The sequence below is a fragment of the Fringilla coelebs genome (genome assembly GCF_963513975.1).
Source record: "Fringilla coelebs genome assembly, chromosome: 8".
NCBI lineage: Eukaryota > Metazoa > Chordata > Aves > Passeriformes > Fringillidae > Fringilla > Fringilla coelebs.
The window spans coordinates 5,671,930-5,688,462 of NC_140066.1; the positions used below are offsets into that span (position 1 = coordinate 5,671,930).

Sequence of the window (16,533 nt, forward strand, 5' to 3'; positions counted from 1 at the left end):
CACAAGGCCCTGGACATGAACTCCAGCCCTTTTCCTTGGGAAACAAAACTCACCACTGACAGCAAAGGTGCAACTTACACAGAAGAAGGCTTCCAGCATCAGCACTTGATAGTTTTTCAGCCCCACCTTTTACACCCTCATGGTTAATGCACTGCACCTGTGTGCCCTCTGCTCCCTGGGGATTGGTCAGTGCCCCTGAGCTCATTAATGGCTCATTACCTTTAATATCAGTCACCTGTCCTGCACAGCTGTACCCATTGGGCTCAGCCACAGCCCCACTCCCAATGAGCACAACCTCTGTGCCTACACAGACATTGTAGGGATAGGTACATTGGAAAAGTATGGATAGGTGTGGGAACAATTATTTGGAAGTGAATTCAAATGTTTAACACGGAGATAGAATTGTAGAACTGTGGAATGGTTCAGGTTGGAAGGGACCTTTAAGATCCAAAATTCCAGCCCTGCCATGAGCAGGGAATGCCTTCCACTGTCCCAGGCTGCTCCAAAAGTCCAACCTGGCCTTGGACACTTCCAGGGATCCAGGGGCAGCCACAGCTGCTCTGGAAATCTCACAGGGCCCCCCACCCTGCCAGGGAACAATTCCTTCCCAATATCCCATCCATCCCTGCCCTCTGGCAGTGGGAAGCCATTCCCTCTTGTCCTGCCACTCCATCCCTTGTACAGAGTCTCTCTCCATCTTCCTTGTAGCTCCTTCAGGTCCTGGAAGGTCACAGTGAGGTAACCCCCAAAACTGGTGCCAGCTTTCATCTCTGTCAATCCAGCCTCCAGAGCTGCCATTCCCAAGTCCCACAGTTTCAGTGACCTTGGCTGCTCAACCAACCACAAAGGCACCACAGATGGATGCGTGCACACCAGGCTTTCCCCTCCCCTTGGAACGTTTCCCTGCATGACAAAAACCCTTAATGAGCTCTGTGAAAAGCCAGACACCCTTTTTTTTCCCCACACACAACTCGTCCTGGCAGCTTTTCCTTTGGAAAGCTCTGTGTTCTGCAAGAGGGGACTTGAAATTTAGCATGGGAATAGGAATGAGACAAGTCCACGCTCGGCCGAGTTTTGGCAGAGCTGTCAGAAATCATCCTGCTGAGAGCTGGAAGGGAGCTGGGAGAGCTTTGGCACTGCTGAGGGAAAACTTAGAGGGAAAAGGGATGAGCCAGGAGGAGGAGAATGAGCCAGGGTTGGTGGAAAGGCAGTTTATTGACCCCTTGTGGGCAGTCCCATGGTCACCTGCCACCACACCCCAAGCTGTGTTCCCCCAGGCATTTCCAACAGGTTTCTCAGCTCCAGAGGCTCTTCCAGCCTTTTCCACACCAAAGTAATTTAAGGTGCAGACATATCAGGGATAGGCACATTAAAAAGTGAGGATGGATGCTCTTGGCCTCCCCAGTTGGGACTGGGAAGCTCCTCACTCCCCTCCTGCTCACGGCTGTTGTCCCTGTCCCTGTCCCACTGGCCAGGTCCTTTGTCATCACCCAACTCCGTTTGGGATTCTCTGAAAAATTAAACTCTTAAAAGTGTAATGAGGGAGACGAGCTCAAAATAGGCAGAAAGAAAGAGAGAAGAAGATATATTTGACATCTGCTTGAATTTTTAAAAGGCTTTAGGATGGCACACAAGTTACATGGGAAGAGAGAGGATTATGCAGAAAACTGACCAAGACTAAAATGCTATTTTTAAATTCCCAGATCAGTTGGACCCTCTCAGAAAACCCCACATTCGAGTTAGAAACACAGCCACAACAAAACCAATCCCATCTGTTAGTCTGGGTTTAAATTCACCATTAATTCATAGAGCAGCTGTGGCTGCCCCTGGATCCCTGGAAGTGTCCAAGGCTGGGTTGGACAGAGCTTGGAGCAGCCTGGGACAGTGGGAGGTGTCCCTGCCCATGGCACAGGGGGTGGCACTGGATGGGATTTAAGGTCCCTTCCAATCCAAACCCATCTAAATCTTCCCTCTGTCACTCTGAACCCATTCCCTGTGTCCTGTCACTCCAGTTCCTGTTGCAGGGTTCCTCTCCAGCTTCCCTGGATCCCTTCAGACCCTGGCTAGGACTGTGGGGTCGCCCCACAGCTTCCTCTTCTCCAGGAAGAACAGCCCCAACTTAAATGATTTAAATCTGTTTTGAATCGAATTGGCTGATGTGCCTTGAAGCAAAACTCAAGGTGCTTTCAGATTGCTTTAATAATCCACAAACAATATCTTTTTAATTCCAATTTAGAAATTAGAACTACAAAACCATAGAACAATAAAGCAGCCATTACATTAATAAATGGGTAATAGCACGTTAAGAAATTAATCAAAGCACACATAGGAAGCTTAAGAAATTGTGTAAATCAGAAAGAATTGTTTTAAAAATGAGGAATCAAAGTAAGAGTCTTCCACAGGCATCCAACATTCTTGCAAGAGGCTGAAAAATCCCCTACCAGGCTCCTTCTCAGGAGCTTCATGAGGAGATGGAAGCTCATTAAAAGGAAGGGAAGACAGATTAATGAAGGAGTGAAGTGTCTGAGGTGCCCATGGGTGCCAACTGGAGGCAAAGCAAGAGCACCAGGGGGTTTGGCTGGGAAAGGATGGAAAAAGTGCCAGGAAAGTCAGCACGGAGCCACAGCAGGGCAGGGAGATCACTCAGAATAAACAGCTGGCCTTCAAATCCCAACCTCTGCCATGGGGAACGTGAAAAGCTGCCCAAGCTCTGGCAGGTGATTAAAAACCAAACAAGATCTTGCTCATCTGAGGCTGGAATACACAATCATTTATTTTCCTCATTAGGGAAAAGCTCCCTCAGTTATTGGTGGGGTGATTAATTGACTTCCAGGTGTTGTTTGGCAGAGCTGGGTAGGCCAGAAAGCAGAACCCCAACCCCACCTTGCAACTTTTAGCACAAATATTAATAAATTTTTAAAAAAAATCTTCCTTCAAACAGAGCCGTGATGGGGAGCCTGCCAGGGAGTCTGCAGGGCCATGAGATGATCAAGGCAGAAAAATACTTTAAAAAAGCTCAGAGAGAATAAGGTAGCAGCAAAAACCTCATTTTCCTCTCCCCTATTTTTGTGTTCACTGTGGAAGGACAGCAGCACCTTCTCCATGTGGGATGTCCAGCAGGACCTGCAAAAATCCATGGTGTTCAGAGATGGAACAAGGCAAATTTAAGAGTCCCATTTGTGCCAGGGGGTTTTAGGCTCCTACTGAGGATTGTGAATAAAAGAAACAGCTGATATTTTTAATTATTGTATTTAAAAGGTGTTTAATAATTCAGGACTGCAGTTGCATTTAAAAATCCAAACAGGATTTTTGGGCACCTGCCTATCATGATTTCACTATCCCATGGAATGATTATGGGGGAATTTACAATTGAGATGCACAATATGCATTTGGAGCTTTCAAGAACAAAAGAAAAAACACCCCAAAATCAACATGACTTTTAAAATAAAAGTAATATATTTTAAAAATATTTTTAATATATGTTTTTTTAAAATTATTTTAAGATGTCCAATAATGCCAGACTTCCAATAAAAGGAATAAAAGGATGTGGACAGTGTGGAATTCTTTTAAAGTCAGGGTACAACAATAATTGTTGCTCAGCTGATAATGAGGATTTTTAAAAAAATCAGATTTTCTATCTCTTCCATTTACCTGAGATGTAAAGCTGAATTTGCCAACTGTAGATACTTAAGGAAAACTCATTCCTTTGGGGAAGATGGGAAGGAAAAGAGAGAAAATGGCGGATTTTAGGAGTTGGAATAACACAATTTTCTACTCAGAGCTGCCTTTCCCATTTGTGGGAGGAGTTATGGTGTATTTTGGGGGAATTTGTGATGTATTTTGGGTTTTTTGGGGTTTTTTTTGGTTTTTTGGGTTTTTTTTGTTGTTGTTGTTGCTGTTGTTGTTGTTGTTGTTTGTTACCATAAAAGATCATTGTATTTTATGAAACTGAAAGCCAACTGAACCAACATTCCTCAGCTAGGAAGGTTCTTTTCTGAGCAGGTAATATATTCCTGAGAGGTGCTTTCTGTATGACTGAAGACACCAGACCATGAACCAGCTCCAGGTTTCGCTCTGGTGATGCTGCTGTGATGATTCACAACCCCTTGAGCTCCCACCAGAGACATCCCTGGGGCTCAGGGGCCAGGGCCACCACACAGGTGGAAAATGCTGCAAAGGATAAAACTGCATGGAAAGCAAGAGTCCCCAAAGTTTTGTTTGGATTCACCAGGGTGAGCTCAAGAAATGCACTGAGAAAATGGACAAAAACCCACACTGTCAATTTATTATTGAGCCAAACACAGCAAGACATTCTCTACCCACAAAAACTGAGTTGTTAAAGCACTAAGGTGGCCAGAGACCTAAACCAGAGGGACCTGGAGCTCCTGGAGTGGGGCCAGCTGGGATTCTGTATGAGCACAATCAGCTCCCACTGGACATCTCACACCAATATTTGATACACTGAAAATTTTTATTTTTACAGGCAGCTCTAACTGTGGCCAGTGGACTTCAGATCAAGTCTTGGGACCTTCCACCTGCATCATTCTCACAGCTCAGCTGAGGAATTTGCTGCTGAACTCTCATCCCTCTGGAAAACAAGGCTGAGGAGCTTTTCTCCAGATGGAGGATATCGCTAAAGCAACACACATTGCCCCTGGTGCCATCCAGAAGCCCTTCCCAGGAAGTCCTGCACTATTAAACCAACAAAGTTCTTGATGAATTGATGAATCATTATGGTCACACTGGTTCTCCCTGTGCTTTCCTGAGGTTGGGATAGGAGCTGTAAGCGGGAAATGAGCTGAGTTCTCTGCATGCTGTGCAGAACTGCCTGTGACTTTGCCAACACTCGGCACTAAAACAGCAGGGAGAGCTGCAGAACCATTCCAACATCGTTCCTTGCTGCTGCCTCAGCTGCTCTGCCAGCACAACAAGGGCTGTGACAAAACACTAACGAGCAGAAATCCATCACGGAGCGCTTGCGCGTCAGCAGAACGTGGGGAACGTTTCAGGGGAGTTATCCAACCACAAAAGAAGTCAATCCAAAAAGCAGGAATCGTGCTACAAATGGAGGAGGTGCCACCAAAATCTCATTGTTAGTCAAACCATGGCACATCAAATCTCCCATTTGTAGGGTCTCACCAAGGGCACAACAACTTAAGGAAACCTAATCTACATTGCTCAACCCCAGAGATTTACAGCTAATTCACCCCATTTATATTTCTTGGAATTACAGAATCAGTAAGGTTGAAAAAGAGCTTTAGATCACCCAGTCCAGCCATCAATCCATCACCACTAATCCCTGTTCTCAAGTGTCTCATCCCCACCTTTTCTTTAACCCTTCCAGGGAAATGCTGGGGCAGCCACAGCTGCTCTGGGCAAAGCTGTGCCAGGGCTGCCCACCCTCACAGGGAGGAATGTTCTCCTAATATCCAATCTAAATCTGCCCTCTGGCAGTGGGAAGACATTCCTCCTCCATCCATTGGAAAAGTCTCTCTCCATCTTTACTGTCAGCTCCTTCATGCCCTGCAAGGCCACAATTTGGTCACCCCAGAGCTTCTCCTCTCCAGGTGAACAATCCCAGCTCTCCCAGCCTTTCCTCCCAGCAGAGCTGCTCCATCCCTCTGCCCATCCTGGAGCCTCCCCTGGGCTCTCCCCAGCAGCTCCAGGTCCCTCCTGTGCTGGCACCAGAAGTGATCTGCAAATTTAAAACTAAACTAACTTTTCTGTTTATTTCTTTCTCAGAAGTTGCCCTTCATTTCCAGAGCCACAGCTATAAGGCCACAGTGGATAATTTATGTTGATGGTGACCTGGCCTCTCCTGTCTTCTCTGGGGGTAAAAAAGTGTTTTAGTGACCAATGGGAAAAATTAAGACACAGGATTAATTGTTCAATTCACCTTCTTTCTAAACTCAGTGCTAAATTATCAAACAGCTTTTAGCACCTGATTTAGCTGCTCAATACAAGCCATGGCTCTGTGTCCCTGGGTTTCTGTCATGCCCCATGTTTATGCAATTTCTTGAAATGAAAACTGTAAAATTCAAATATCCTGGCAGCTTGGGTTGTTAACAGAGTAAGCTGTCAGAGAACACAATTCCTTCCATTCATTTGTATAAAAAAAAAAGCAACCTTTGAAGGGAAAAAAACCCAACATTTTGAAGGAGCAGCAAGAGAGCATAATGAACCTGAACACAGAGGAAAACAGAGACTATTTTTATCAATGATGTCTCCCAGGAACAGCAGGGCCAAAAAAGAATTGAATTTCATCAGGATCTGATCACAGTGCTTACTAAATTGCTTTTTCTGTATCTGACATGCTTGATAAGAAGTGTCCCCAGCAGTGTCTGTGCAGGGGACTAAATGAAATGCATTATGCAATGGGCTTCCTGCCTCAGCACAACCAGAATTCAGGCCAGAGCTTCTCCTCCTTCCAAGGTGATGACTGGCACTAAAGAACAATAAATATTTCTTTTTTGACATTTGGCTTTTTTCCCATACAACTATGAAGTCTATTTCCTTGATTATCCCTCAAATTTTTGATGTGGGTTTCTTATTATCCTGATTTCTGTGCAAAGGAGCAAACTGTGAAGCCAAAGACAGGCGCCTACATCTTCCCAAAAATCAGAAAATATTTAACAAACATGTAGCACCACCATAATGATTTCCAGATTTCTTTTAATTTCTAAGAGTAATTTCTTTGCAAATAAATAAATGTAATATTAACCCAATTTTCTTTCCTCATAAATGCTATTTCTCACAGAGGGATAATTCTCTTTACCATATAACTATACACATATATATCTATATATATAAATGTATATCTGTATATGTAAATATACATATAGAGAGAGATATAAATAGATATATATTGATATTCCCACTCTCAGCCTGAAGAACATTTTCATTTTCTGTACTGATTTTTCTCTCTTTTGGGTACTCAATGAGCACTTCTCCAGTCCAGGAGTGGAAATGTCATTTGAAAGTACCTCATTACTTAATTCCAGCTGTGTCCACCACTATCCTATCCTCATTAAAGTTTGCCACCCTATCAGAAAAAGAATTTTAGGGAGAAATTTTGTGGCCAGAGCTAGCTACAAATTCTGCCTCATTATCAAATCTATTTTATTACACTGATTTTAAGGTAACTTTAAAAGTGGCACTTTTAGATTGAAGGTTACAGGAAAAAAAAAAAGGGTTTTGCCAGCTAAATTTTGGATGTATTTTCAATAAATTTGTGCAAATTTGCACGTGTGTGCACACACCTCACCTGTAATCCTCACACCCTTCATCCTTAGGCTCATCCTCACATCTTTTTAGGGTGAAATAGGGAAATTTTTTATTTTATTAAATGCTTTTCTTTTCCAATCCCAGGACAAAAAGCAGGAATTATTTACCAAGCCCACCCCTGCCTCAGCAGCACTGCTGTGCTGCCCAGGGTATGGATCCAGAGCCAAATGGAGATGAATCCCATTTTCTCCTTTCAGGAGAGGAAGTTCCACTCACCAGGAATTTCCATTTTCTCCACAAGAAAGACTTTTAAGATTTAAGGAATTTTTTCTGCAAATTATCAATAGCATGGAGCAGAGCAACCATGACTGTCCTGAGAAGGGGAATTTTCCTTTCATTTCATTTTCAAGGGTGATTTCATTTTAACATGCACTCACAAATATTCACCAATTAAGGTTTTGCAGGAATTAATCTGCACCCTCTGAATTGTGACAACGAGCTGAAAAGAGAAATAATTCCTCCTGACCCCTAATGATCAGCTACAGTTCAATGGGACAACCCAGGCACTGAAATAATTCTCCCTGCAAGGCCCAGGGATGTGACAGAGATGAGAATTTTTCTGGAGTGAAGCTGGCTAATAAAGCATCACTGCAAGAATATTTTGTTTAAATGTCAACATTTAAAGCCTGCAAACGCTTCCAAGCGACATTTAAGGATCAAATAAATTGCTACATATGTTTCCTTTGTGGCAGCAGCTCCTCTTGGTGCTGTAACAAACACAGATCTATGGGAGAGAAAACTGAATTGAATCTTACAGGAGCTCCTCAATCAGCCCTTGGGTGTTGATTAATTCATTAATTGGATTTTTAGCCTGACTTGAGCTGCACAAAAAGCTGGTTTGTGCTCCTGGACCTGCCCTCTGCAGCCTTGGATGGGTTGGAATGCTGTGGCTGTGACCAAAGGTGGAATCAGAGCAGCTCCTCTTCCTTCCTGAAAGGAAATCCCTTCTCATTTCAGAACCACTGTCCCTCCTGCCAGGCAAACTCAGGGCCCTTTTCCTTCTCAGCTCCTGGCAAAGCCAGGAAAACTGAACATTTTCTCACCTCCAAGTTCCTAACCGTGAGAGAAATAACAGGCAATTGAGGAAACATTCTCAGATTTTTTGAAAACAAAACAATAAATTATAAAATCAGTCATTTTTACCACTTTATTCCTGCCTTGATAAGTCATCAAATTTGAGATTTAACATTACAGCTTGATGAATAGCTAGAAAATGCCCCTGTTTTCAGCAGCAGCCAAATCTCCAGCCCAACCTGAGCATCTGCAGAGCTCCCAGAGCTGCTCCTGTGCCACCCAGGGAGCCCCAGGGTCTCTGTGTCCCACAACCCAGCCCCAGCAATACCCAAAATAGGCTTCTCTCAACCCAAAACCAGCTTCAAAGATGATCTGCAGGGACATTTTTCTTTCCCTTTTCATTTCTTTTGACCAAAATCTTCTCACTTTTCAGGCAAGCTTGATCCTTTTTCCCCTCAAAATCTCCACTTTTAAGGATTAGAACTACTATATATATAAATATATATTTCTTTTTTTTCCCAACAGACAGCAACTCAACTTCTGAAGCACAACTGGGTTTAAATCCCCTGAAGTCAAGTGCCTTTCAAACTTTATTCCTTTATTCTGCAGCCTTGCTATAATTTTCTCCACCAAGGTGTTGTCTGAAACACCTGGTTTTTTAGACAATCATTGCATTTTGGAAGTTAGAATCATGATTTTGTTTGATTTTGAAAAATAAACCAGGCAAATGAACCTCTCCTCTATCTGAAAAACTTCTATATTTAAAGTTACAGGTTAATCTTAGATGAACAGGGACTGTCCTGCCTGATCAATACATCAGCCAAGGGAAGAGCTGCTAAGGGAGATTATTCTCAGGTTTATGCATTCACATATTAAAGTTCCTGACAATTTTACTGACAATTCTTTTTAATTAGCCATCCTGCTATCCTCCCAAATACATAAAATTTAATTATCTGTAACATCAAATCTTTGTGATTTTAACCTTTTCATGCTTCACTACTTTTCAGTGACATTTTCCTTAAAAAAAAAGACCCTGCCTATCGAGGGATGGCATGTGGGAGACAGACAAGCAATCCTAAAAAGGGGAAGGATAGAGAAAAATCACATCAGCAGACTTAAAAACACCTTTTATAGCTCCCTACCAGGTACTAGCAGATAATCAATAGCTTATCAAAGATGCCCAGTTTGACTTTGCTGAGTGATTCACCCAAAATCACCAAACCAGGTTAAAAACCAGCCCAATATTGGGAACTTGATCCCTTACCTAGAAGTTCACATCAACCTGGTGATCTCTGCAGGGCTGCAATCAGAGTGAAAAGAGGGGGGAAATGCAAATTTTCAGAACCCAAGACATTCCTCTAGCTACCCTAGAAGACTCCAGACCCAAGCTAAAAGCTCAAAGACCTTAAAACAGAGTCAGAAACACCTGTGCCTTCCATCTTAATCCACAAAGAAAATTACCAACTTTGTGTAAAGATTTACAAGCCACAAAAGCTGAAGTAAAATGTTAGTGAATTCATCACAAAGTGAAAAAGTAAAATTTTAAAGATTTAAAATAGAAGTTCAAGAAGAAAGATGAAAGACTCTGTGTCCTGTCTTTCTTCTTCTTCTTGTCCTCCATTTTCTGCTATAATAGTAACACTTCTAAATTAGTTTAAAGTAGAGACAGACTGTCTAACATAAGTGGTAAGTATTTTTAAAATTATTGTAAATAAAGTACATATAGTTTTTAGTATAAAAAAATAACACTGCCCCGAGGGCGGTCAGTGTGCCTCAACCCAACCTGCTAACAAACCTCAGCAAGTCAAAAAAAAATGTATTAAATTAAATAAAGCCAAAACAACCTTGAAAACCAAAACCAAAAAAATCTCAACTTCTTCTTCAGTTGCAAAGCTAAGAAAAAAGACTTTTTAATACCACAAGAACCATTTCAGCAACACAAATGAAAGGTTTGTCTGGAATAAACAGGGCGGCTACAGACACCAGAGGATTTTATCTTTGTTTTTGCCTTGCTTTCCCCCTTCCAAAGCACTTCATGATTACCTATCTGTTCATCTTGCATCTCTGCTGAAATTTAATTAGAAAAATCGCTATCTGCCTCCAGTGGCAAGTTGCCCGGCCACAACTCTGCCTTCTTCCACAAAAAGCACCCTGAGAGCTGCAGAGGTGTCAGGGAAGTCAATCTGCATTTCCCCTCCACTCATCTGAGTCACAGCATTTACCTAAATTGCTACTGAAAAATTAATCCCTGCAAAAAATGGGACAATTTGCTCGTCTTTCAGGGGCAGAGGGACTGTTCAGAGTCTCAGTCATGAAGTTTTCATCCAATTTCATCCACTAGTGTGTATAGACACAGTAGTTTTTAAAACATTTTTCTGGTTATTTCCTGAAGTCACCCCAATGCCCTGTCCACCAAATAATTTTTGCAATGAAAGTACCCAGGAACTCCCATTCATCTCAGCCCAGCACTAATTATCTTGCATCAAAGATTTTAGCCTAATTAAGAGCAGGGCTGGATGCTGCCTACTCAAAACATAAAGTCACTTTTTTTTTCTTGCCCAAAATGATTTGTATGAAGAGAAAGAATCCTCCTAATGATGAAAACTCTGTTTTCTCTGGAAGGCAGACTTTGAACATTTCCTTTTGCCAGCAGACACAACTGCAGTCAATCATGGGCCAATTCCAGCAGGAAGTGTAAATTCCACCCCCTACAAAGCATTTAGCAGCACTCCCAAAAACTGGACAGAGCCTGTTCAGCTGGGAAAGGAATAATTAGAAACAAATCAAATCCCAAATAATTTCCTGAGGCTTGATGCCACTGAATCACAAATGCAGCTTGTAAGTCTCGACAGGCCAAAGCCTGGCAAAGCTCTTCTATCATGTTCGAATTCAAAAAGCCAAATCTTGGTACAAATAAGGCAAAAGAAAATAAAGGCAGATTGAGACTGAACTGCTCTAGAGACCAACAACTCCCTAAATTAATTGTGAACATTTGCAGTTTAAGATGTCCCATATCTGACAAACAAACACACACAAAAAAACCCCAAACCTAAAAACCAAAAAAGCAAAAAACAAAACAAAAGCAAGACAAAGTGGCAACTGAAGATGATTTTTTAGTTTTAGGCAGTTTTATTGTTATTAGGGGTGATTCCCTTCCTGTGAATCAAGAAAAAAACCTCGTTATTCACTCACACAGGTAAGAGGGGCACTCCTCATCTGCTGAAAGCTTCTAGGAAAGTGGATTTAGCCACACACAGCCACTTCAACTCAGCCTAACAGGCCAAAATCTGAGGGCTGTGTCTTTCAGTGCCCCAAAAACCTTCCCTGGCAGCTGCATGGGAGTTCTAGGTGAACCAGGAAATCTCTCCCACTTCAGGGGTGGTTACTTGGTGCTCATTCCATGGCAGATCCCTGGATCAAATGTCTTTTGTACCAGGTACTTCCCACAGCCAAATAAGGTATTTATTGAATGAATTAATTAATTTAATGACCCCTGGAGGAAGCCCAGAACATTTTGATGAACTTTTATCTTTGATTAGTATAACCAAGATGGGGAGATGCTGTTTCCAGAATTTTCACTTGTGCTGCTGCTGCTGCAGCTGTAGGTTTTATATTAATTTGTCTCTGGGAGAAAATTCCAGGAGGTTTTGTGTTTGGGAGGAATTGGGATTTGCAGGACCAAAGGAAGAAGCTGCAAGGGAATTCAGTTGGAAGGAATTGTCAGGTGTTTGTCATCCTCAAGCCCAAAGGTACCCAAACCCAGAATTAATCACAGAATTAACTAGGCTGGAGAAGACCTTTGAGGTCATCAAGTCCAAAACCAATTTGAGTCCAATTTTATGCTGATTACTGGTAATTAATTAGCCCATCCTGTACAGTGCTAATTAATTACCAATAATCAGCATAAAATTGATTTGTCCAGGGCTGATTAACACCCTCTAGAAGTGTCCTGTGCTCCCAACCCCAGCTCACTCAGTGGGATTACAACACCTCCTCAGAAAAATGCAGAAAATTGCAGAAATATTTCTCCCCCTGAATCCAAACTGATGGAACTGAAGATGTCCTTCTCACTAATAAAGACTTCCAGGGGCACCTCCTGCTCTCCAGAGTATTTTTCCACCTCTCTCAACTTCACTGCTGTTTGAGAAAGTTTTATTTATTATCTTTTAGCCTTTCACCTCTCCCTGCTTTGCTCAAGCCCAGCTCCATGAGGGCACCTGAGCCCCACAAACACTGGGAAGTCCCTGCTGACACAATTCCTGAGGATTCTGGGCATAATCAGTACAAACCCAAACCCCTTCCGTGCAGGAGGATCCATCAGAGGTGCAAGAACAAGGAACTTGTAGAAGAGTAAGGTCCAATCTGGATTGAGTACAAAATCCTTGGTGCCAAGGAGTGTCTTAGTGCCCATGGGGGCTCATAATTACCCCAGGGAACCCCAAAATTACCCCACAGAACCCCAAAATTACCCCAGGGAACCCCATATTAACCCCATGGAACCCCAAAAATAAATCCCACAGTCACAATCTAGCCCAGCAATTAATGAAATATATCTAATCTATATTTTGCTGCCTAACAGGCTTTTCTTTGCATGATGATGGAAAACACTGAGTATAGAAGTGACAGAAACCATCGCATTGTGAGTGTGACAGGAATGGACTGAAGGGGGGGGAAAAAGGAGGAGAAATTATCTTGCCCATGTTATGAGATATTCATGAGGTTGTACTTTTTAACTCCACGTGATGACTCACACATCCTGATAATAAATGCTAACTTATTCAAGTCTTCCTGATACAAGAGGGGGAAAAAATTAATTACCAGAGCTGATCAGACACAGAAACACTAAAATATAATATAAATATAAAGCAATGTAACAACAACAACAAAAAAATCCCCAAACCTAATCAACAACCAACACAGGTTTTCTTGGAAATTTAACAACAAGTAATTAATTCCCAACTTTTTACCTCATTAAATTTATAGGTAGATTCCAACAATACTGGACAAAAATATTACTCTTACCAGTGACATTAAATGCTTTACTTTAGGGGTCAGCTGAGTGGACACCTTGCCCAGCAAAGCAGGACTTCTCTTTCCAGCTATTGCCTCTGAATAATTCATACTTCAACTTTGTTCCTCATTCATTAATTTTCCTTCTCATCTTCATTGAAAAATTAAAAAGCAAATTAAAAATAATTTTTTTAAGGTGGTGTTAAACTAAAAATAATCCTTTAGCCTTGGGAGTAGGGTGATGGTAGCTATGGAGTAGCTTAGTAGAGAACAAATATAATACATAAAAATGTAAAGGATAAATACAATATAAATATTTCCTAGCTGAATCCAGGTATCATCCATATCTTCCAAAGGAATTATCTCTTAAAAGCCAAGTAAATATTTGAGGATCAAGGTATAACTTCTTCTACTCAGGTTTATCAAAAGTGCTGCAAAGAGATAAACAGCAAAGAGTTCGTGGTTCATCAACAGAGCCCAGGGCTCATTTCATGGATCAGGGGCAGTTTGACACAAGAAAAGCCAAAAAACAAACAAGAAAAGCTAAAAAACAAACAAAAGCAGCTGCCCCTGAGCATGCTGCAGCTCAGGAAGTTTAAATAAATGAGTTTTCAGCTCAGTACCAGGTCAGATTTTTCCTGTCCCAGCCTCTCTCCCTGGCAGACACTGCTTTGTCTTCCAGTGAGGAACGTGCCTGGCCAAGGGCAGGAGCAGAGCTGGAGCTGGCTGGGATCCTCTGACTGAGAGGCAGCACCACAAAAACTGTCTGGTGTGTGTTACACCTTCAGATAAGCAGATAAAAACCCATAAAAACACCAGTTATTTGTAACTCCAGCCTCATCTGCTCCCACACTGGCGATTGTAACAGATCTGTGCAGGTGAAATGGGGTCACAGCTCCTCATCCTGCACAGTCTGGGTGCTCACCCTGAGGAGGTCCCACACTCAGCTGGACAGGGAACTGCCCCTTTCCTCAAAATGCCACCAAGCACAAAGCAAATTAAAGTAGAATTTAAAGTCAAGGCAGTTCTTCTCCAAGTCCCAAGCACAAAGAAAATTAAAGTAGAATTTAAAGTCAAGGCAGTTCTTCTCCAAGTCCCAAGCACAACACAGCTACAAAGGGTCTCTAAGTACACCAAGGTGTAGAAGTGTGTGTAGGGAAGATGTGGAAATCATCACTCCAAGGTTAAACAGGGATCATCTCTCCCTTCCACTGACCCATCCCAAGGATAATTGCAGCAGGAGTCCTGAGGCCACACCAAGCCAGACACCAAAATGTGTGGGATGGAAAAAGAGTGTGAGGCATAGGACAGGAAGGGAGGTAAGGCAGAGAAGAGCAGAATCTCCACACTTCTGTCTTAGGTTGGGAATGGGGCTGTGTATTCCATTCCAATCTGTCAGAGCTGGGGCAGTTATCTTCTGTTCACTGGGCAGTTTTCCTTATCTCTTCCACAATCAATTCTCCCTCCATTCTGTTAATGGCCATTAATTATTAATTATCTTCTGTCCATGGCCAGTGAGTGTCCCTGCAGGGCTGATCAAATTCCATCATCCCATGGGGAGATGCTCCGCCCAGGGGAGGAGCCAAGCATTCCTGCCTGGATACAATCTGAGGGTTGGGACACCCCAGCAGCCTTTGCCCCCTGCATTCCCAGAGGAGCAGCTTTCTCCTGCCCTGCATTCCCAGAGGGAGAGCAGCCCCATCTCCAGCAGCCCTGGAGCTGCAGAGGAAAACTCCCCCCTTGTGCAGGATCCTGCTGCAGCAGAGCCACAGCTGGCACTGCAGGAGGGGTGAGCCCCATGGGATGGGACTGGGACACCAACATGGGATGGGACTGGGACACCCCTGGGATGGGACTGTGCCACCACCCTGGGATGGGGCTGTGCCACCCTGGGATGGGGCTGTGACACCCCCTGGGATGGGCCTGTGCCAGCCCTGGGATAGACTGTGCCACCACCCTGGGATGGGACTGTGCCACCACCCTGGGACTGTGCCACCACCATGGGATGGGGCTGTGCCACCCCATGGGATGGGACTGTGCCACCCTGGGATGGGACTGTGCCACCACCCTGGGATGGGACTGTGCCACCACCATGGGATGGGACTGTGCCACCACCATGGGATGGGACTGTGCCACCACCCTGGGATGGGGCTGTGCCACCACCATGGGATGGGACTGGGACACCAACATGGGACTGTGCCACCACCCTGGGATGGGACTGTGCCACTACCCTGACACACATGGGACAGGGCCTGCTCTGGCTCTGGTAGTGTTGGGGTTTTTTTGTTTGTACTATTGCATTTGTATTTTCCTAGTAAAGAACTGTTATTCCTGTTCCCATGTCTTTGCCTGAGAGCCCCTTAATTTCAAAATTATAACAACTCAGAGGGAGGGAGTTTACATTTTCCATTTCAAGGGAGGCTCCTGCCTTCCTTAGCAGACACCTGTCTTTCCAGACCAAGACAACTTCCAACCTCAACCTGCCCTAGGCTGTAGGCAGCAGGACACAGCGTGTGTGCTGTGACAACAAACCAAAGTTACAAACCTTAATGCCAGAGCTTAACATTATTTTAATGTCACCCTAATGTCAGAGTTAATCAGGTGGGGCAATACCTGGTGATTCAATTGGTTCTGCCTTTTATTATTCTGAATTATAGGAGTCAAAGATCAGGTATCAGTATTAATTCAGCAATCCCTGTTTCTGTTCCTCCCACAGAGGTGCAGATCTCCAAGCAGTAGCTCTGCTGGAAAGAATGGCAGTTGGCACCAAGGTGCAAGAAGAAATGAAAAAGTTATCACCTCATTTTGGGATTCATGTGTGCATGGAGTGTGAAATGAGCCTTGCACTCACCTTTACCCGACCCCACGGATGGATTAACTGAGAGACTTAGCACAAGGATCTACATGGGATAAACCCCCACTGCTCTTCACTGCCTCTTGATCAGAACCTGATAATTGCAACAAAAATCCTTTCAGGGGTCAGTGACTAATGCTTCTTCTTCCCAAAAATCTTTCTCTTACGGTTTGTATCAGCCCTCAATGGAATAACATAAAGTCCCCTCCCAAAAGTGCTTCTTGGGGCTATTTTGAGAGTGAAATATGGACAGATCAGGAAAAGCAATTCCAAAATGTACCAAATTTCTGCAAGGCTCAGCCCTTGCAGCCAACAGGCAGTTTGGCACTGGATCCAAGCTGGAATTTCACCATCATCCCCACATGCATCCC

General features: G+C 43.4%; 1 protein-coding gene across 4 annotated transcripts in view; it reads right to left on the reverse strand.

Annotated features, from left to right (window-relative positions):
• The window catches only part of PCDH15 (protocadherin related 15), a gene marked incomplete at both ends in the record, with an annotated part of 244,341 nt that overhangs the window by 150,806 nt on the left and 77,002 nt on the right, over positions 1-16,533 (reverse strand). The gene's annotated exons all lie outside the window — the stretch shown is intronic.